The following is a 22,414-nucleotide window of genomic DNA, read 5'->3' as shown; positions in this document are numbered from 1 at the left end:
ACTTGGGAGGCATAGGAAGTTCATCTAATAAACATGTGAGATAGGGAATTTGTTAACCTTTAATCTGATCTGTTTATGAAATAAAATCCTGATTTCCACTACTTTCCTGCTTTCTTTTCACTAGCTTTTTTAAAAAGGTAGAATTACAAACCTGATATATCTAATAGACAAAAAATAGTTGGTCAGGGCACCTGGGTGGCTCAGTTGGTTAAGTGTCTGCCTTCAGGTTGGGTCATAATCTCAGGATTCTAGGACTGAGCCCCACCTCGGGCTCTCTGCTCAGTGGGGATTCTGCTTCTCCTTCTCTCTCTCCCTCTGTGCTCTTTCTCTCTCTCTCAAATAAATAATAAAATCTTAAAAAATATAGTTGGTCATGATGAGCCATAACTTTCTCATATTTCTGACTACATTTTTCTTAGACTATTGACCTTCTTCAAACTCACCATAAACTTTCATGCCATTAAGAATTTTCTTATGCAAGTTTAGGAATGAAAGTAAGGATTGGGAATAATATTGCTTTTAGTCTGACATTTGCTAATCAGGGTTTCTAAACTGTAGATTATGAAATCAACTTAGTGGGTCGTGATTAACAATTCACAAAATGAAATCAAATACAATATAAAAGAATGCAATGGAATAGAAACATCAGACTATATCATAATGTACTAATGTTTTATCAATAAATATATTCACTCATTTATCAATTCAACAAATATTTGTTGAGCACCTAGTATATTCCTTGCACTGGATTATATGTACATGTATATACTGGGTCATGTAAAAATATTCTATTTGTGGTTTAGTCACATTTATTTCAGATATCTGAGATCCCTTCCTATCAAGCCACTCCTTATGGGAGAATTATGTTTCCTGCCCCATAGACATTGCATTTGGCTACATGACTTAATACGGTCAATTAAATCTTAGAAGTGATGTTTAATCTTCCAAGCAGAAGATTTAAAAGTTATCTTATCACTCTACCTCTGCTCTTTTTCTCTGCCATAAATTTGATAACATTCTCATTAGAAACTGACCCATTGGCCTGGGTCATGGAATGAAAATAGCATTCCGTAGGACTGCCGTCAATTCCCAATTATAGATGATAGGAGCAAAAATCAAAGCTTTTTTTCTAAAAAAGATAGAAACTTGAGGGTCATTTGCTGCCACAACCTACTGTGGCCTAAACTAACTATTCAGTTTGACAGATACTGAACAAGAATGCCTTGGTGTGAGGGGAAAATACTGTGAGTGTGATTGCATGGAGGCAACAACAGGAATCCTACTCCCAGGACATAGGGTCCCAAGCAAAGAAAACCCAGTTATAGAGAATGATGTATATATAAACAGAAAAGTGTATGTGAGAGTGTGATAAATAGTCATAAGGGAATACTGTGATCAGCAATGTTAATTATGAATATGTGCAAATAAACAAATGAGAAGAAAAAAATTCCCAAACTGGCATCTGTTTGGATATAAAAATTCAAAATAAGGTTATTTCTATGAACATCTTGCCATCTTTGACTAGATACCTTTCAGCACCCTTATTATGTATATCATCAAAAATATGTCAGAATAATGTTGTTCTTTTGTTTGATTATCAAAATAAACTCCAGTCTTCATGGTTTCAGATTTGCACTGTCTGTTCTTATGGCTACAACATAATAAAAAAAATTACAAGGAATAATTGTCAGACCTAAGGATTTCCTCTCAGTTTACAAAAGCCTGTATTTCTTCTCCTTTGAAACTATAATACATGTCTACTTAAAAGGTTTGTTGGGTCAAATTTTTCAATCTGACAGGTCTCCAAATTTGGCCTGATACAAGAATTCAGTTAATGAAATTTAAAGCAGCCTCATTTTCATCCTTTTTTTAAACACAACTATGTATTAGAAATCTGGCAAAGGCTTCTGTCAAATTGAACTATTGAACTCAGGGCAGTAAAAGTCCCTCCCCAGGCAAGAGATTTAAATCATTTTCAAAGTTAATTTCCTGCTCCCAGATGGAGAACAAATCTAATCGGGTTTACTTCATTCTTCGGATGAACAGGAAAATGTCACTTGCATACTCAAAAAGGAAAACGAAAATCTCAGAGAAGGCAGTCTCTAACCCACAACACAGCCAACAAAGAAGGTGATTCTGAAATTGAACGTATGGGGTCATTTTGAATCTAAAAGCAGATCTGAATTTAATCTAGACAAACCTCCAAGCTTGCTTCCAACCTAGTTTTGTTCAGAGATTGTGCCTGTTCACAACTGAAATACACACATAGGACTTTAAAACTGTTCATTTTAAAGGGGGGGGGGGTGGAGGGAACACAGCTTCTAGTCCTAAGAAGGTAGCTGAGTAAACTGCCCGAGCTTCATTTGTGAAATGAGGCTAGAACCTTCCAAAGCCCTATGGATGCTGGTAAAATTTTGCTCTTTATTGGCTACAGCTTCAATATAAGATAGGATGATGTTTGAATCACAAAACAATGGGACTATAGAAAAAGTAAAATAAGTCTTCCTGTTCTTAATTTAAGAGCTGCTGGATTCTATTTAAAGGTCTGTTGCTATGTACCTAGGAAAGATTCACATTTGCTGTCACACAGACACTGAGTACCTATATCTCTCAACCGTGCTCTTTCTTGCTGACAAAAGTGTCGTCAGCAAAGAAGCGAGTATGTCATTAGATCTTCAGAAAGCAGGTTAACACTAACTGGGCTTCTCTCAATTTACCCTACCACATAAGGCTTTGCTTGACTTTCAAGGGAAAGCAAAGTGGTATGTTACAATCTAAAACGGGAGACATTTTCCTAAGTGGTCTATTTAACTCCATCTCCGTTATTACCTCTGAAGTCAACAAGACAAAGAAATCATTCTAAACGGGTTGCGATGCACTTGGTAGTATTAAAGTTCATGCTTACAAACATAAAGCAGGAAAACAGTTATGCTTCGAATTGATGGTGAAGAAAAGACCTTCAGAGTTGAAGAAAGGATTTCATTCACTCTTTGTTTTCAATGTTAATTCCAGTTGTGGGATTCCAATTTATTGTCTGAAGTAAGTCTGTCTGTCTTAATCCATTGCTTAATCCAAAGCGTGTCCAGACAATTAAAAGTAAATTGTCTGTGTCTAATGAGCAGAATATTCAAAATCAATAACATAAAAATTGATAGATTAAAAAAAGAGCATCAGGGATCAATTCTCTCTTTTGTGAAACACAGACGCTGCTCAGTCAAAACAAGTTACGTTTTAAGGCATGACCATGAATCATGAATCATCACAAGCATTCTGTTGGAGCAAAAATACCAAAAGCAGAGAGGAAAAAGTAACAGCATTCTTGAGAACCTCATTCTGTGCCAGGTAGGGGGTGAAGCACTTTTTTTGCCTACAAAATCTCATTTAGTCCTTACTGCAATTTCCATTAAACAAAATTTTAAAACAGTGCCTCCAGGGTCATAAAATAATGAATGGTGAATGCAGCCCAGCTCCTTACTAAAGAGCACTTATACTTTGTACGATACCATCACTTTTTTAGGAGAACTAAAATAGAATTAATTTGTTGTTCCAGAAGCAGGCAAAAGTACAAAAATGGACAGAATATATTGAAAAAGTTAATCTTGAAAAATATTTGTGTATCTTAGATAGAACTACACATTCATCAGCAAACTTGACTCCCCAAGCTTGGGGTTCTAATTCTGGAGTTGCATTAGATTATGGTACGTCCTTTAATTTTCGCTGCAAAATAAGCTTTTACTAACCATTTACTTGATAGAAAATATGTATGGCAATAGATACACTTAAGATATAGGTAGTTTACTTTTTAAACTTTACATATATTATCAAATCATAAGGGTATGAGATTTCGAAGGATAAGGCTGCAAAAAGAATGGCATTAGTTTTTTACTAGTCAGTAAAAAAAGTAAAAAAAAAGCTGTCATTATGACATTAGGATGGTCTCACTATGTATATTATCTTGGATTTGTATTCTGTGTAGTTACAGGTTAATAATTTGCTCTCATCTACAGTCATGGCATCAAAACTTATTTGTATACCTTCAGTTAAAAAAAACCGTCAAGATACTTGAAATTTGGCACTAGAACTGTCACAAGTAGAATCTGGCTATTAGGTATAATTAATAAGAAATAGCTTAATTAAGGAAAATATTTCTTATGCAGACCCTTAACAGTCCCAAGGACACAAGCTAAATCCTATGCAAATACTTTGCTACTACTGGCATTTGGCCAGGACAATTTTTGTTGGGGGAAGGGAGAATCCTGTGTACTGTACGGTATCGTACATTACAAGATGTTTGTGTTTGTCAGGGTCCCTGACCTCTACACACTCCATGCTAGTAGCCCCTGTCCAGAATGACAACTGAAAATGTCTCCCACACTGCCAGTTGCAGAGTTGCCCTCAGTTGAGAACCATGGCTCCATGTTTGAAGACCACTTTTTAAAAATAAACATCTAGGGGTGCCTGGGTGGCTCAGTGGATTAAGCCGCTGCCTTCGGCTCAGGTCATGATCTCAGGGTCCTGGGATCGAGCCCCGCATCGGGCTCTCTGCTCAGCAGGGAGCCTGCTTCCTCCTCTCTCTCTGTGCCTGCCTCTCTGCCTACTTGTGATCACTCTCTCTGTCAAATAAATAAATAAAATCTTTAAAAAAAAATAAATAAATAAAAAATAAAAATAAACATCTAATCATTTAAATTAAATGACATTTGCAGATCCAGCAATTGGGTAGAAAATAGTGAGACCATTTGGAAATTTTTGTAAGGTTGTATTCAGCTAATTTTTCAGGAGAATTACTTAAATTCATCAAGGAGATAGAGTAGATATAATTCATTTTCCCCTGAAATTATTTTTAAGATTCTATGTCCCAGGCACTATATGCTACTGGAATTATACACTGAGAGCAAAATTTTTTATCTGAAAAATCATGAATGATAAGCTATTAGAAGTAGCCAAAGTATTAAATAGGATGCCATTCTGTGTTTCTTAGCAGGCACAGGATGTATCCAGACTGTGCTTCACTGCTCCATGATGTAATTCGACACACAAACCTTTTCTGTTTCTCTGCTTGTCCTGGATGAGTGTGTTGGCTTTTTTCCTAAAGCCTTGTAGAAAGAAGGCTATTTCATCAGGTCCATATTCATAGAAGGCAGCAAGAGGTAAGAGGCCACCGAATGGGTCTAATTCAGCCACATCTATCCCCTTTTACAAGCTAATTAAATACCTTCTCTGAAACCTCATCAGAAAACTCCTGCTTAGAGCTTACTGGCCTCACTTAGGTCCTTTGGCTGTATGAGTTGCAAGTGGTACAGGCAAATTAAGGAAGAGTGAGAAATAGGATCATTATTACTGCCTAAGACAATCACAGCCCAAAACCTGAGGGGGAAAATATCACCTCTTTGTTTCCAAATCCAACTTCTGTTAGCCGGGAAGTGGGGGGAGACTTGTGGCAATGGACTACACGTGGAGGGCGCTTATTGTGCTTATAGTGAGACCGGCATTCCTCCAACAGAAGTTTAAATTAGGTTCTATTATTACTTTGATTTTACAAATGAGGGGCGCAGAGACCAAAGTTGAGCAGCTTGTGCCAGCTTATACAACCGGTATGTTTAGAATTCTTTCACTGGCTACTAAGCAAAGGTTACTTTGATAAACAACTAGCTTTGGTGCTTCATCACTAGTTACTTAACTGTTAAGAAACTGCTAAATAACATTTGTATAGCTGAGGGCATTTTTTACTTTTTCAATAAATAAAAATTCACAAATGTACCAGAAAAAGAGAGGTGAAGAATATGTATGTAAGCAGCCCGCACTAAACACCCCGTTACAATGTAAAGGCACATACATATCTTATTAATATTATTTGGAAATGATGTTGGGGTTTTTTATTAAGTGGACTGCAGCAGGAAAAACCGTATTAGTTCTCCGCAAAGATTACCATGTCTGGCTGGTGTACCCAGCTGGAAAACTGCTGAATTATAGTTCATGCATATAATGAGTTGGTGATTGAATATGAGACAAGTAATAGCCACCAAGTGTGCCACTGGAGAATTCCAAAATGTTATGAAGAAAATTCTTCTCAATCTTATGGGGGAAAGAAAGATACAAGAGAAAGAAAGAAAGAAGTCTCGCAGGAGGAAATGCTACATTCAAGTAAAAGATCTTTCTGAAGAGAAGATAGACACCGTGCCAAAATGAGAAGGCCGAGCTCACGGTTCAATTCTATTTTGTTAGCAGTTATTAATAGAAAATCAATTTTGCCAATGGGAAATGTAACATGATTAAATTTAAAAGAATTAAGTGAAACATCCTATACTTAGGTAGAAAGAAAAATCAAACAAAGCAACCTGCAAAAAATGGACCTCATGGTATCAGAACGGGAGATTGGACCGAGACCAATAGGAAAGCAATTGATACGAACACCAAGAAGAGCTTTCCTTACAAGCTTTGTATTAGCCAAGAGTGAAGATGAATGAGAAAAGCTAATGACATCCAGGGCTGGTTGTATAATTTGTACGACCCAGTGCAAAACGGAAATGAGAGACTTGTTATTCAAAATGCAGGAAAAAATTGACCAAAAAATGACATAACAGGGGTTGGATTTGTTTGTTTGTTTGTTTTTAGTTTTTTTTTTTTTTCCTTCTGTGGTCTCTCCCACAATTTGTCATGGTATCTCATTGCTTTTTAAATTTGTTCTTTAGGGGCGCCTGGGTGGCTCTATGGGTTAACCTCTGCCTTCGGCTCAGGTCATGATCTCAGGGTCCTGGGACTGAGTCCTGCATCAGGTTCTCTGCTCAGTAGGGAGCCTGCTTCCTGCCCCCGACTCCCTGCCTGCCTCTCTGCCTACTTATGATCTCTCTCCCTCTCTCTCTGTGTCAAATAAATAAATAAAATCTTTTAATAAATAAATAAATAAATAAATTTGTTCTTTAATGTCATCCTAAGTAAAGAAAAACTAGAAATTTTCATTATTTACATGAGTTTTACACCTCATCTTTAATTGTGAAATGCCAGTTTTAAATGCAAATATGAGACCATTGAACTCATATGCAGAATCACCAAAATTTCACAACTTGTGTATTGGTTCCTACAAGTGTATGAATTTTGCTCTTATCAGACAAAGGATACACAACATAGAAGCAACTCAAGTTTTTTATTTCAAGTCTTGATACGCATATATTCTAAGACTCTCTACTTCAGGCTTGCTGGTGGGTGAGGAAAAACTGAAAGGAAAAGGGACTATGGGTTGCTCTTTCCCTTTCCTCTATATGGTTTTTATCGTAGGTGGTTGACTAATTTAGGAAATATAACAAGAATATGAAGGGATATAGTAGCTTTTTATTATTAATGTTTCTTAGAATGCCATTGCCTTCTTTCTGCATTCGAAGCAAGCTCTGGATCAGACAGAAAGGGTGGTTTCCCCAGACTGTCAGTGCCCCCACTTGCTCAGTCATTGATTTAACACGCTTCCCTTGTATTTGTTTGGAGTCTCTCTGCACTTCAGTGGATACTAAAACCACAAGAATTCTGTGCCCACGGGGCATCCCAAACACGCTTTTTGAATGGAGCAAAAAGGCATGGCGAACACACATTTTGCCAGAAATGTATGCCCTCTACTGACACATGTTCCCCATCATCCCCTTGGATTTCACTTACAGAACACACGTTCGAAGATACACTTAAGAATCTCAAGATACTCTCAGCAGATCAATAAACCAAGTGTGGGGCTCTTCTGAGCACTGCACGGAGCTGGTCCAACAGCACAGGTCACATGCCCATGAAGCCAACTTTGATGACATTTTAACTTCAGGAACTTTTCTTTTTATAGTGTTCAGCTCAAGTAACAAAACAGAAAAAAATCTAAATCTTTTTTGGACGATAATACTTTTAGAAAGTTTCACACCTTTGAATGTTAACAGTCAAAGTTTCTTAACTAGATAGAGTTCTTAAGTTGAGCATATTTGTTTTTCCTTTAAAGTGACTTTACAAAGCTCTGCTCTACTCTACTATATATATGCAGAGTAACTTAAGTTCTCAGAAAGAATTATTATTTCCAGAAAATGGTAAGGGCAAGGAGTAAGGCTTGAGTTGCACCTTATACTATATAATCTTCTAATTCTAAGGCTTTCTGTTTCTTCAATTCTCCTTTTCAGTATTATATCTATCATTGTAGTTTTACCTTTATAAGCCATTCACCATGAGAAGTTTCTGAAGTGCACATGGAATTATAGTTCAAAGCTTATGGAAGAGTCAGGCCTAGAACTCAAAACTCCACTTTCCTTTACGTCTCTTGCCACTGAAACAGACTATAAAAAATCTATCACTATACCAGTCATGATACAGGCATTCTGAATCATTTATGAAGAGTACTGGTTATGCTGCCTTTGACTAGAATATGGGTCAACTGATTGGTTTCCATTTAACTAATTTAGTAATTTAAAAATTATCTTCCTGTTGTCTGTTCCTGTTTCAGCAGCATTAATCAATAGAATACCCATACAGTCAATTTTTCCCTCACCGTCACCCTTTCCTCCCTGGGGAGGCACTAATTAGAGAGAATGACGAAAATTTTTAAGGATCATTACCCACAGTGTTTCAGTGAATATAAAAGATTCTGCCTGCTTCTGAAAGTAGCAATGAGATAAAAGTCATAGGGAAAGAAAAGCCTCCATGGTTTTTATTCAGAGATGGTTGTGAATCTTTTATCTTACAAATAAAATATTAAATTTAAAAAAGTCATATGGATATTGGAACATTGAATACCTGTCATTTAGAACTCAATGTATATAAGCAGCATATGAATGTCAAAGGCATGAAAAGCTACTTGTTTCTATACCTAAGCATAACTAAAGTTATCCTTTGACAAGTGCTACAAATAGAACATGAAAACATAATGTAGTTTGCATATGAAAATGGATTTTATTTCCTATGAAGAGTTATATCCAATGGGAAGATATGAAGACAGACCACATGATAAAACTAATAAGAAGACTCAGGTAGTAAAAAGTACAGGAACTACTGTCAGGATAAATTAATTCCAAATCTTTTCAATCTTTGGGTCCATGGCCACCCTTTGCTTGGAATAGATCGAGTAACCCTCCCGTTTTACCCCTTCACCCTCCTACTTAGAGAGAAAATCACTGGGACTAGACAGATAAAGCAAGACTAAAAGGCAATTTTATCGGTCAGGGTTCACCAGCGGAACAGAACCAGAAGGTGAAGTTATGATTTCTCGTAAGAAATTGGCTCACGTAATTGTAGGAGCTGGCAAGTTCAAAATCTGTAGGGCAGTCCAGCAGTCTAGAAACACAGGCAAGAACTGTTGCTATCTTTTTTTTTTTTTTTTAATTTACTTATTTGACAGAGAAAGAGAGATCACAAGTAGGGAGACAGGCAAGCCGAGAGAGAGAGGGAAGCAGGCTCGCTGCCGAGCAGAGAGCCTGATGCGGGACTCGATCTCAGGACCCTGAGATCGAGTCAGAAATCTGTAGGGCAGGTCAGCAGGCTGGAAATGAGGCAGGAACTCTGTTACAGTCTTGAGGCATAACCCTTTCTTTTCCAAGAAAACTCAAGTTTTTGCTCTTAAGAACTTCAGCTGACTGGATGAGCCTGACACACATTACCAAAGGTAATCCGATTCATTTAGAGCCAACTGTAGGTGTTAACCACACTTATGAAATACCTTCACAACAACCCCTAGATTTGTGTTGGATTAAATTGCTACTAAAATGACACATAAAATAAACTATCACACCAACTTAAAAGAAAGAAGTTTATGGTTTATGATAATGATATATTAGACCTGAAGTTGGGGCAGCATAGTTGCGGGAACCAAGATAGAACTATGAGGTCTTTTTTTTTTTTTTAAGATTTTATTTATTTGTTTGACACAGAGAGATCACAAGTAGGCAGAGAGGCAGAAAGAGAGGGGGAAGCAGGCTCCCCGCTGAGCAGAGAGCCCGATGCAGGGCTTGATCCCAGGACCCTGAGTTCATGACCTGAGCCGAAGGCAGAGGCTTAACCCACTGAGCCACCCAGGTGCCCCACTACACCTAGTTCTTTTTTTTTTTTTTTTTTTTAAAGATTTTATTTATTTATTTGACAGCGAGAGAGAGATCACAAGTAGGCAGAGGGAGAGAGAGAGGGAAGCAGGCTCCCTGCTGAGCAGAGATCCCGATATGGGACTCGATCCCAGGACTCTGAGATCATGACCTGAGCCGAAGGCAGCGGCTTAACCCACTGAGCCACCCAGGCGCCCCCACCTAGTTCTTTAACACATTCAACATGATTTTTCAAAATGAAACAGGGAGTATCAAAGGCTTAGCACATTGCCTGGAATTTAGCAAATGCACAAAAGACAAGGATCAGTAGTTGGCCATTTTATCGTTTAAAACATTTTTTTTTAATGGAGATGTAATTGATATAAAACATTATATTGTTGCATTAGATTGTGTATTATAATCATATATACATATTATATAAATTATATATTATATAATGCGATCCTTATATTGTATACAACATAATGATTCAATATTTGTATATATTGCAAAATGATCAACACAATAAGTCTAGTTAACATTGGTCACCATACTTAGTCACAAAATGTTGTGGTTTTTTTTGGTGAGTACTTTAGGTTTTACTCCTACCAACTTTCAGATATACAACACAGTATTATTAACTATAGTTGTCATGCTGTACATTACATCCCCATGACTTATTTTGTAACTAGAAGTTGGTACCTTTTGACTCCCTTTACCTGCTTAACCCACCCTCAATCTGTCCCTGTCTCTGGCAACCAAAAATCTGTTCTCTGTATCTATGAGATTGTTTTATTGTTATTGTTGCAGTTTTTGTTTTTATTCCACATATAAGTGAGATCATGTGGTACTTGCCTTTCTGTGTCTCTGACTTATTTCACTTAGCATAATACTTTCAAGGACCACCCATGCTGTCACAAATGGCAAGACTTCTCTTTTTTTTTTAAATTACTGAATAATATTCCACTGTGAGAAAAGAAAACACACACAGTTTTCTTTATCCATTCTTCTATCAGTGAACACTTAAGTTATTTCCTTGGCTTGGCTGTCATAAATAATGCTGCATTAACAACGGGTATATATCTTTTCAAGTTTGTGTTTTCATTTTCTTCAGATAAATACCTAGAAGTGGAATTGACTGATCATATGGTATTTCCATTTTTAATTTTTTGAGGAAACTCCATACTGTTTTCCACATTGGCTGCATTAATTTACCTTCCCACCAAGGCACAACAGTGCACAGGGTTCCCTTTTGTCCACATCCTCACCAATACATGTTATTTCTTGTTTTTTAGGGAAACAGCCATCCTAATAGGTATGAAGTGATATCTCATTTTTGTTTCGATTTGCATTTGCCTAATGATTAGTGATGTTGAACACCTTTTCATATACATACTAGCCATCTGTATGTCTTCTCTGGAAAAATGTATATTTATATCCTCTGCTCATTTTTTAATCAGATTGTTTGTTTTTTGGTATTGAGTATATGAGTTCTTTTTTTTTTTTAAGATTTTATTTATTTATTTATTTGACAGAGAGAGAGAGATCACAAGTAGGCAGAGGCAGGCAGAGAGGCGGGGGAAAGCAGGCTCCCTTTTGAGCAGAGAGCCCGATGAGGGGCTCGGTCCCAGTACCCTGAGATCATGACCTGAGCTGAAGGCAGAGTCTTAACCCACTGAGCCACCCAGGCGCCCAGAGTATATAAGTTCTTTATACATTTTTTAATATTAACTGTTTATCAGATATATGATTTGCAAATATTTTTTCCCATTCAGTAGGTTGTCTTTTCCTTTTGTTGATGTTTCCTTTGCTGTGTAGTAGCTTCTTAATTTGATATAATCCTACTTATTTATTTTTGCTTTCCTTGCCTATGCTTTTGGTATCAAATCCAAAAAATCATTTGGCCAAGACCAATGTCAAGGAGCTTACCACCTACATTTTCTTCTAGGAGTTTTATAGGCTGAGGACTTACATTAAAATCTCGTGTCCAATTTTGATTTAATTTTTGTGTATGGTGTAGGATTGTGATCCAGTTTCATTCTTTAGCATTTTGCTATCCAGTTTTCCCAACACTATTTATTGAAGAGATTGTCCTTTCCCCACTACATATTCTTGGCTCCTCTGTTATAAATTATTGATTCTATATGTGTAGTTTTACTTCTGAGCTCTCTATTCTGTTCCATTATTTGTATGTCTGTTTTTTATAGGAGATTGCCATTTTAAATACAGGTCAACCTTTGGGATATCCAGGTAATAATACACAGTTTGATATATGGCTCTAGAACTTGTATCAAGATGTTAATTTAGTCAGACCAGCTTCCTCCAAGATTTGGACTGCATAATATGGAATATGGAAAGGATAATCTTGTTTTAATGAGGGAATAATGGAGATAACTTACATAAAAAGCAGAGATGATATTATCTGGGCTGGAGATAGAGAATGCCCAAAAAAAGGGCAGGATTGAGGAGCTATTAGGAAGACTTCATAATCCTCACCTCTGTGTTCTTCCCACCTCTTGCACTCATTAGCTCAATGATGGGGGCTCTACCTCCCTCAAATCTCTAGTCTCTCTGTCTCTTCTGCCACGACTAGAATAATTGTCCTAAAACTAAAAGGTCCCCCTGCCATTCTCTGGTTTAAAATCCATCAGTGACTATCCGTAATTCTCTTCCAAACTTCGTAATATGTGAAGACTAAGACTGCCAGACCCCTGCCTACTTACATGGCTTAAGTTTCAGGCATTTCTCTCACCTTTTGCATTCTATTTTTAATAGATATTGAACCCACTTCCATTTCTGCAAATATGCATCTCTTTTGACTCTGGTCCTTTCAACATCCTTCTATTTCTTTCTGACTTTTCTAATGCCCCACTAAAGCTAAACTGCTGACGAGCAGAAACCATCTCTTACTCTTCTCTCTATCTCTGGTGCCTAGCATTGCACAAGGCACAGATAGGCACATGATAATACCTGCCCTCCCTTTCAGATGCCGAATTCTTTAACCAGCATCAGGAACTACACCTATTTCATCTTTATATTTCTCACAGTGTTGTTAGAAAAGTATTTTATACCTAGTTTTTTCAGTAAATTCATACTGAATTTGGTGAAAGTAGTGATAGAACTATAAACCCTGATAATTACTTAAAATAGGGAAATTATATTCCAAGTGTTACAAAATGGGTATAAATGAACCATATGTGTTGATTATATATGGGGACTGAATATGCTATAAAGTGCACATATGGTAACAAGAACACAACTCTACTGTATTACTCAATGTGACTCATGTAAACCTAATATGCTAGCAATGTTAATTAAACATTCAATTAACAATTAACTTATCCTTTTGAAATTTAAAATGATTCGAAGGGGATTATTTGGGTCTCTTAAAAGCACTTCCCTGGTAAATTTAACTAGGTATTATTTTCCTCTCTATTAATTTCTTTACAGTGTACAGAGGCCAGCAAAATTATTCTATTGACCTCAAAGTTTGGCTCCTTCACTTCAAGAAGAGGTTTTGCATGGTTATAAGAGATGCCCACATACAATCAATAGTGCTTTCTTTCCAAAGGCTTTGTTTGGGTCCTTTGCTCTTTAGTCAAAATTCTGGATATATTCTCTATCCTCTAATATAATAACACACACACACACACACACACACACACACACACACACAATTCCAAAGCTACAGTGATGCAGACTGCAGTCAATTCCAGTACATTTGTATTGGTATTGTTTTAGGTCCACTTTCCTAATAATTTTAAGGACATATCTTTGTGGGGTCCCTGGGTGGCTCAGTCAGTTTTTTGGCTCAGGTCATGATCTCAGGGTCATGAAATGAGCCCTGAGTTGGGCTCTACACTCAGTGCAGAGTCTGCTTGTCCCTCTCCTTCCCTCTCCGCACCCACTCACATGTGTGCTCGCGCTCTCTCTCTCTTTGAAAAGAATAAGATTTTTTTTTTTTTTAAGGAACATGTTGTGGGATACTGTAGCTGTCCAGATCACTCAACAGCTCCTCAGCATTCCAAAGAGACTTTGTGTAGAACAAGTCTGTAGACAGTGTGGGATCAGGAACTACTTAACTTGTTCATCATTCTCTCTAGTGCCTAGTACTAAATATGGTACATTGTAGGTGCTTAATAAATGTCTGTTCACTGGAAACAGGTAGCATGGATTTATAGGACTGTGAGCATACATACTCCCTAGCAGTATTAGTAACTCTCCAAAATACTTTGAAGAATAAAGGTTATGGTACCTAGGCACAAAGAAGCAAAAACAAAACAAAAACTGTGTTTGCACTAATCCTAATCCTGCAGTAGGTAGGGATTATCCATAGGAAGAAAGTGACATCCAAATTAACACTCACTATACAACAATAGAATCCCAGTACAGACATGGTACCTAACTCAGTTGGAGTAAAATGAATAAGAAAGAAAAACTATATAGTGACATACTTTATTGCATCAATTCTAAGATAAAAATTTTCCCATAATTTAACATCTCTAAAATAATAAATCATTTAAAAATTAATGATACTTATTGAAATCACCAAGATCTAAAGGAATGGAAGGTTGGTCCTTATTAGCTGAGTATGGTAAGAAGAAAAGCCACTGAAGAACTGCTTCAAAGCCATTATGCAGGGGACAGAGTCCCTCAGACCAGAAACAACAAAAATTTTAAGAATGGCAATCAGTTTCAAGCACTCTGATATGTGAGTTTTCATCAAATAGATGGTCCCCATGAACAAGAAAAAAGGAGCTGTTCAATTTCCCTTGAGAAAGAAGACATCAATGGGCTTCCTCAGTAACTATTTATAACTCAGGGATAGGTGGAATTTTCCAGTTACCATTAATAAAGCCTGAGAAAAGTGCTAGAAGAACAGGAGATTGAACCTAAGATTTGTATGGAACCACAAAAGACCCCAGGTAACCAATGTAATCTTGAGCAAAAAACAAGCTGTAGGTACCACAATCCCAGATTTCGAGATATAATACAAAGCTATAGTAATCAAAACAGTATGGTCCCAACACAAAAATAGACACACAGATCACTAGATTAGAATAGAAAGCCCAGCAATAAGCTCACGATTGTATGGTCAATTAGTCTATGGCAAAGGAGGCAAGAATGTACAATGGGGAAGAGATAGTCTCTTCTCTTCAGTTGGGAAAACTAGACAGCTACATGGAAAAGAGTGAAACTGGACCACTTTCTCACACCATACACAAACATAAAGCCAAAATGGCTTAAAGACCTAAATGTGAGACCTAAAACCATAAAATTCCTAAAAGGAAACACAGACAGTAATTTCTTTGACATTGGCCTTAAGCAACATATATATGGGTATGTCTCCTCAGGCAAGGGAAACAAAAGCAAAAATAAAATATTGTAACTATACCAAAATAAAAAGCTTTTGCACAGGAAAGGAAACCACCAACAAAAGGAAAAGGAAACCTACTAAATGAGGGAAGATATTTGCAAGCAATATCTGATAAGGAGTTAAAATCCAAAATATATAAAGAACTTATACCACTCAGCAGCAAAAAACAAACAAAACAAAAAAAAAAACAAAACAAAAACAAAAACCAACAAGAAAACCCCCACAATAACAAAAAAACCCCAATCAAATTAAAAAGTGGGCAGAAGACCTAAACAGACATTCTCCCAAAGCCATAGAGGTGGCCAATAGACACATGAAAAGTGCTCAGCATTACTAGTCATCAGGAAGATGCAAATCAAAACTATAGTGAGATACCACCTCAAGTCAATTAGAATGGCTAGTCAAAAAAGCAAGAAATAACAAATGATGGTGGAAGATGTAGAGAAAAGGGAACACTTGTGCACGGGTGTAAACTGGTGCAACCACTATGGAAAACAGTGTTCAGGTTCCTTAAAAAATTGAAAACAGAAATACCATATAAACCAGTAATTCCACTTCTGGGTATTTACCCAAAGAACACAAAAACATTAATTCAAAAGATAAATACAGGGGTGCCTGGGTGGCTCAGTGGATTAAGCCGCTGCCTTCGGCTCAGGTCATGATCTCAGGGTCCTGGGATCGAGCCCCGCATCGGGCTCTCTGCTCAGCGGGGAGCCTGCTTCCTCTCTGCCTGCCTCTCTGCCTACTTGTGATCTCTGTCTGTCAAATAAATGAATAAAATCTTAAAAAAAAATAAATTAATTAAAAAAAAAAAAGATAAATACACCCTTATGTTTACTGCAGCATTATTTACAATGGCTAAGACATGGAAGCAGCCTAAGTGTCTACTGATAGAGGAATGAATAAAGATGGGATACACTCATATAATGTGTTATTACCCGGCCATAAAAAAGAAGAGCTTGCTGTTTGTGACCATAGCAACATGGATGGACCCAGAGTGTACACAGTATGCTAAAAGAAATAAATCAGACAAAGACAAATATCATATGATTTCATTTATTGTGGAATCTACAATACAAAACAAATGAACAAACAAGCAAATAGGAAAAGATTCTTAAATACAGAGAACAAACTGGTTAACCAAAGGGTAGGAGGATTGGGGAATGGGTGAGATAGGTCAAGGGAATCAAGAGGTACAAACTTCCAGTTGTAAAGTAAGTGAGTCACTTATTTCCACTTGCAAAATAAGTAAGAGATAAAAAGTAATATAGTCAATAATATTGTAATAACCTTGTATGGTAACAGTAGTGATTACACTTACCATGGTTAGTGCTGAATCAATATGTTGTACACCTGATACTAATATAATATTGTATGTCTATTATACTTCAATAATAATAAAATTTTAAATAACACAAAACTGAAAAAAAAAAAAAAAAGACCAGGGGATTTTTCAGGGAAACATAGTGTTTTAGATCTTCCTGTCATTCTCAACCAGGCAGCAGTTAATGACACAGTTGCCATTGCATGCACATAAGTAAATATGGTCATGGCTTTCATATTGTCATTTTAATTGAGTTATGTTAGTACTACAGGTGGTACATTTAATTATCATTTAAAATGTCTTTAAAAATTACATTATGATTCTGCACTGAAATGAAAAGTTGTGTGTTCAGACACAGAAGCCCCACAGCAGGACATTTATTTAATAGTCCAGAAGCAAATTTCTGTCCTAAAAGTAATGAATTCTATTCTTTTCTTGGACATCAAAACCAAAGTACTTATTGGCATTAAAGGATAAAGGTCCTATGAGAAGATAAAGATGTGTTATCTTTTTCTTCTATTGACTATTACATGCCAAAGAAGAAAGTGCCAGCAACAAATTTTGTGGAACAGGTGTCAGTAGCTGATGAGGAAATCCCAGGGTTATCGTGGTGCACTCTAAAGAAATGCTGCACTGGTAATGCTCTCTTGATGGCACAGAAGACCATATCTTATGGCAAAACACAGATATATACCAACAACTCTGGGTTTAAAGAGATGGAGAAAAATTACTCTAAATGTGAAATTGTTTTAAAAATATGTTAAGCAATTTCACCAATTTTAAAATATGCACAATTATGATTTATGGTAAAACATCCTTAACAAAGTAATCTTTTTTTTTTTTAAAGATTTTTATTTATTCGACAGACAGAGATCACAGGTAGGCAGAGAGACAGGCAGAGAGAGAGGAGGAAGCAGGCTCCCCGCTGAGCAGAGAGCCCGATGTGGGGCTCGATCACAGGACCCTGAGATCATGACCTGAGCCGAAGGCAGCGGCTTAACCCACTGAGCCACCCAGGTGCCCCAACAAAGTAATCTTTAAAAAGCTATTTCAATAAGTGTAAGATAAAAATTCTAAAAGTAAAGTACTGTCACAGTTTAATCAGAAGCTTGTGTTTTTCTTCCTTTGTGAGTCAAATTGGTGTCTTATATTAACAAACTTACATCTTATTTTGTTTTAATGTTGGCTGGATCCTAAACTATCTGGAAAATCTTGGGGAGGTAAGCGTTAATCAGAAATACAGAATCTAACTTTGGCAGATAGAAGAAGAAAGGTAAATAAATTAAAAAAGATTAAAAGACATTGAAAAGAAACATTACATGTGACTAAAATAACAAACCACTGTCACTAGTATAGTTCAATATAACAATACAAGCTGGGGCGCCTGGGTGGCTCAGTGGGCTGAAGCCTCTGCCTTCGGCTCAGGTCATGATCCCAGGGTCCTAGGATAAAGCCCCACATCAGGCTCTCTGCTCAGCAGGGAGCCTGCTTCCTCCTCTCTCTCTGCGTGCTTCTCTGCCTACTTGTGAACTCTGCCTGTCAAATAAAATCTTAAAAAAGAAAAAAAATACAAGCTGGTCCCCAAAGCACTTCTAAGTGTGGAGTTCAGTCTTCAGGTGTTTATCCTCTAAGAGTCCATCCTCTTCAGTGGGGTCTTGGAGGAAAGTGGGGAGAATAAGTATCTACTGAAGCAGCTGGATTATCTAAATCAGCTCTGTTGCCTCTTGGATTGGTACCAGTAGCTACAGCCATATTGTGATGTTTTCCCCCCACACTTTAATGGCATCTACTGCTTCTGTGCTAGCACTCAGCCCAGAAAAAGTACGGAATTTATGGGAGAGCTGACTCTATCTGACGCTGATGATGGTATGTGGCTAGGTAAACCATTCATTTCAAAGTGAAAGAATATGCCCCTTGCAGTGGTTTTAGACCGGTTCCAATACCTAGAACAGCATTTTACTGTGCTACAAAATTAACTTAGACTGACTTTCATGACTCTACATTTTTCATTTCCTTCTGAGTTGCCACACCCTCTGGGAATCAGTCTAGCTCTAAATGATTCAGGCAATGAGGCTTCCATTTCTTCCCCTGGGAAACTAATGTACAGTCTAATAGACTGTTAGGAAATTGTTTCTGATATTCAACCTACATTTTCTTTTCCCTAATTGCATCCCATTACTACATTCTAAACAATTTTTCTTTCTCCTTTATACCCTACAGATTCTTGTCTAGGACCATTTCAATTCGGCCAGGTTTTATAAATTGCATTGTTTTTGTTGTTTCTACTGGAAGTCAAACTTTCTTGTTTCTAGTTTTCTTGCTTGATAATTCTGCAAATGCTCTTGCTGCTGGCTGTTACTATGATAGTCAGAAGACTGCCATTTACTAATAGTCTGACCAGACAAGCATAGGAAATAGCATTGCCCTCTTATTTTGAATGCAAAAATTCAGTTACTATCATGATGGTTGTATATTACATCATCTGCATCTTTTCCATCTACACACAATTTCCAAAAATTGGCATTATTTAAAGGATCTTCCCAAAATTATATTTTGATTTCTCTCATACAGTTTTTGTTTTGCATTCATCAGTATTTTGTGTCCTGCACATCTTTTAGATCACCATTTGCCAGTAAACATCACATTAAGTATACAAATTTCCCCAGTTTTATGGTATAAACAGTTTGCAAAGAACAGAAATACACCCCAAAATAAATATCACTAATCCCAAAGCTCCTTATTGCTAAATTCTGCTCCCCCCCTTTTCTTTTAAATTTAGGGGGCCGGCCGGCTTTGTCTCCCTCTGTGCCTGGCACGGCGCCCCCCTGGCGCATGCCACTTCCAGTAGCTCCAGTTCTCCAAAGCCCGCGGAGGAGCGCGCGCACCAGCGAGGAAGACCAAACAGGCTCCCGCCCCACATAGGGTGCTTCGGACCCGAAACTGGGGCAGGGGAGTCGCCCTGGGCACAGTCCTGCTTCACAGAAAGGAAGAAGCCTTACCTCTCTTTTTGGCTTGTTTTGGTAATAAATACATCAAACGTGTATGTAATACTTTTTAATGGGTACATTCTTACATCTGTTACCGTTAATTAGGATCTTAACTCAGTGATTGATTTCCATGACTTCTTTGAGCCCCAAGAATGAATATGCTGCCATTCTTTCTCCCTCTTTCACCCGGAAACAAATAAAATGTTCTTTTCACTATAACTCGCCTTCTAATAATTTATTAAATATGTATGGGAGACTAAATTTGAATTCCGGGCACTATAAATAAAGAGGCAAAGCATTTCTAGATTTCAGTCATCCTCTAAAATTGAAAACAAAACAACCAAACACAGAGCACCCTAATGAAAAAGATTCACCCACTGCAGGGGGGCGGGGGGGAGGATGCCCTAAGGGAAGGTTTTTATGTGTTCTTAATGGAACCACAGTTTCTAAAAAAATCTTCTTAAGAGAGAGGACAGTTTTGAAAAATCTGCCACCTACTAAGTAATATTGTAAGATGTCAAAGATAAATGTGTGTTGTTTACTGAAGGGTGATAATCTGACTTAACTTTAGAAAAACTGCCATATAATGAGTATTTTTCTATCTGAGTATATAACTTTACTTTCAGTAATGACTGCAGTATAAGAGCACAAGCCTTCCCACTACCCTTTCCCTGATCTTTCTAATTACCTTTCTTGCACAGCAGTGGGAAAGAACACTAGAAGCAAGATTCTTTGGGCCACATTTCTCAGAATGACCTGGGAGCATTAAAGCAGCATCTTGAAACCCCATTAAGAGCTTTCATTTGTCCTACTTTCCTTGGAGGACAGTAAATAGGGGAAGCTTCCTCAAAGGGAGTCAATCATTTGGTTTTAAAAACGCGTATGTTTAGAAGATTTTTATTTATGTATTTGAGAGAGAACATGAGGGAGGAGAAGCCAGAGGGAGAAGCAGACTCCCCGCTGAGCAGGCAGACCCATACAGGACATGTCCCAGTACATCAGGATCACGACCTGAGCCCAAGGCAGTTGCTAAACCGACTGAGCCACCCAGACATCTCTAAAAATACATTTTCCTCTTCTGTTTCTCTAGATGTGTTTAAAAAACATCCTGATAACGACAGACTTTGCTCCAGTCCTGTTTGGAAAACTATGAAGATTTTGTTAAGAAATTTTTGAAGTATTCTCTTACAATATTTGTTGCTTTTTTTTTTTTTTTCATTTTAAGTTAAATGAATGCACACTGCAAATTCTAATCTTGGGTATGAGAACTGATAAATAAAATCGATAATGATGACACTTAACACAATTTCAACTATGTGAGTCAGAGAGAAGAGAGAATGGAAAAGAGAAAGAAAACTGTTGCTAACCTTTCTACTCACCACATCAGAATATGGAGACCTGGGCATACCTTCCTTCCACTGAGCATTGTCTTGATGAGCTAATGGCTTCTCATCACAAGAGCATATTGCTGTGCCAAATGTTATAAAAAAGTTTTATACCTCTTGACTTCATCTGGGCAATCAGTTATGGATCCATTTGCAAGAAATTTCTTCAGAGAATGATGTATACACGCTATTTTCAATTCCTTTCATAAAATTCTATTTTCCAATATTTTACTTTGAATTAATTTCAGGCTTACTTATGAACAGATATAAGAATAGCGCAAAGATATCCTATAAAGCCTTTGTCCAAATTCCCTATCACCTTTATCATTTGCACTATCATTTCTCTTATTCTCATATACATACTATTTTTTCAGAACTATTTGAAATGTCCCTTAACAACTAAATATTTCAGTGTGTATTTCCTAAAAATAAGGTTAGTCTGTCACCTGATTACAGCTCATTTATCAAAATCAGAAAGCCAATATTGATATTATATTATTATATAATCAACTGACCCTATTCCTCTTTTGTCACTTGTTTTTAAAAAAAAAAAAGTGTCCTTTAGAGCAAATACTAATACTAATATTTGTGGTCATGAATCCAATCAGGGGGATTTTTTTTTTTTTTTTGTAATTTCAGTTTCCAGTTGTTTGTGGAAAAGGAAGTGGTTTTTGCATAGCAAGCTTTCATTCTGCAACCATCCTAAACTCTCATATTAGTTCTATTAGTTTGTATTTGTTTTTGTTTATGTTTTTGTAGATTCCACCATACTTTTTACATAGATGATCATTTTGTCTTGGAATGAAAAGTTTTCATATTCCTTTCCAAACTGGCTGGTTTTTGTTTCTTTTTCTTGCCTTATTGCACTGACTGGAACCTTTAGTATAATCATGAATAAAGTCTTAAGAGTGCACATCCTTGTCTTATTCTAGTTCTTAGCAGAAAAGTAGTCAGTCTTTCACCACTAAGTATGATGTCAGCTGTAGCTTTCTATAGACACCCCTTTTCAGGATATGGAAATTCTCCTCTGTAGTGGATGAAATGATGGCCTCCTAAAAGATATGTGTCTGCTCAAATTCTTGCACCTGTGAGTATTATCCTATTTGGGAAAAAAAAAAATCTTGGAAACTATAATTAAGTTAGGGATCTTGAAATAAGAGCATTATGGATTACCCAACTGGGCTCTAAATTCAATAAGTGTTTTACAAGAGAAAAGGGGAATCCACAAACACACAGAGGAAAAGGTGAGTGAAAGATAGAGGTAGTCGGAATGATGAACCAAGAAACCAAGAAAAGCAAGGAATGCCAAC

This window comes from Meles meles, chromosome 5, assembly GCF_922984935.1.
Source record: "Meles meles chromosome 5, mMelMel3.1 paternal haplotype, whole genome shotgun sequence".
NCBI lineage: Eukaryota > Metazoa > Chordata > Mammalia > Carnivora > Mustelidae > Meles > Meles meles.
The sequence above is the reverse complement of the archived record's forward strand: the minus strand, read 5'-3'. Positions refer to the sequence as shown.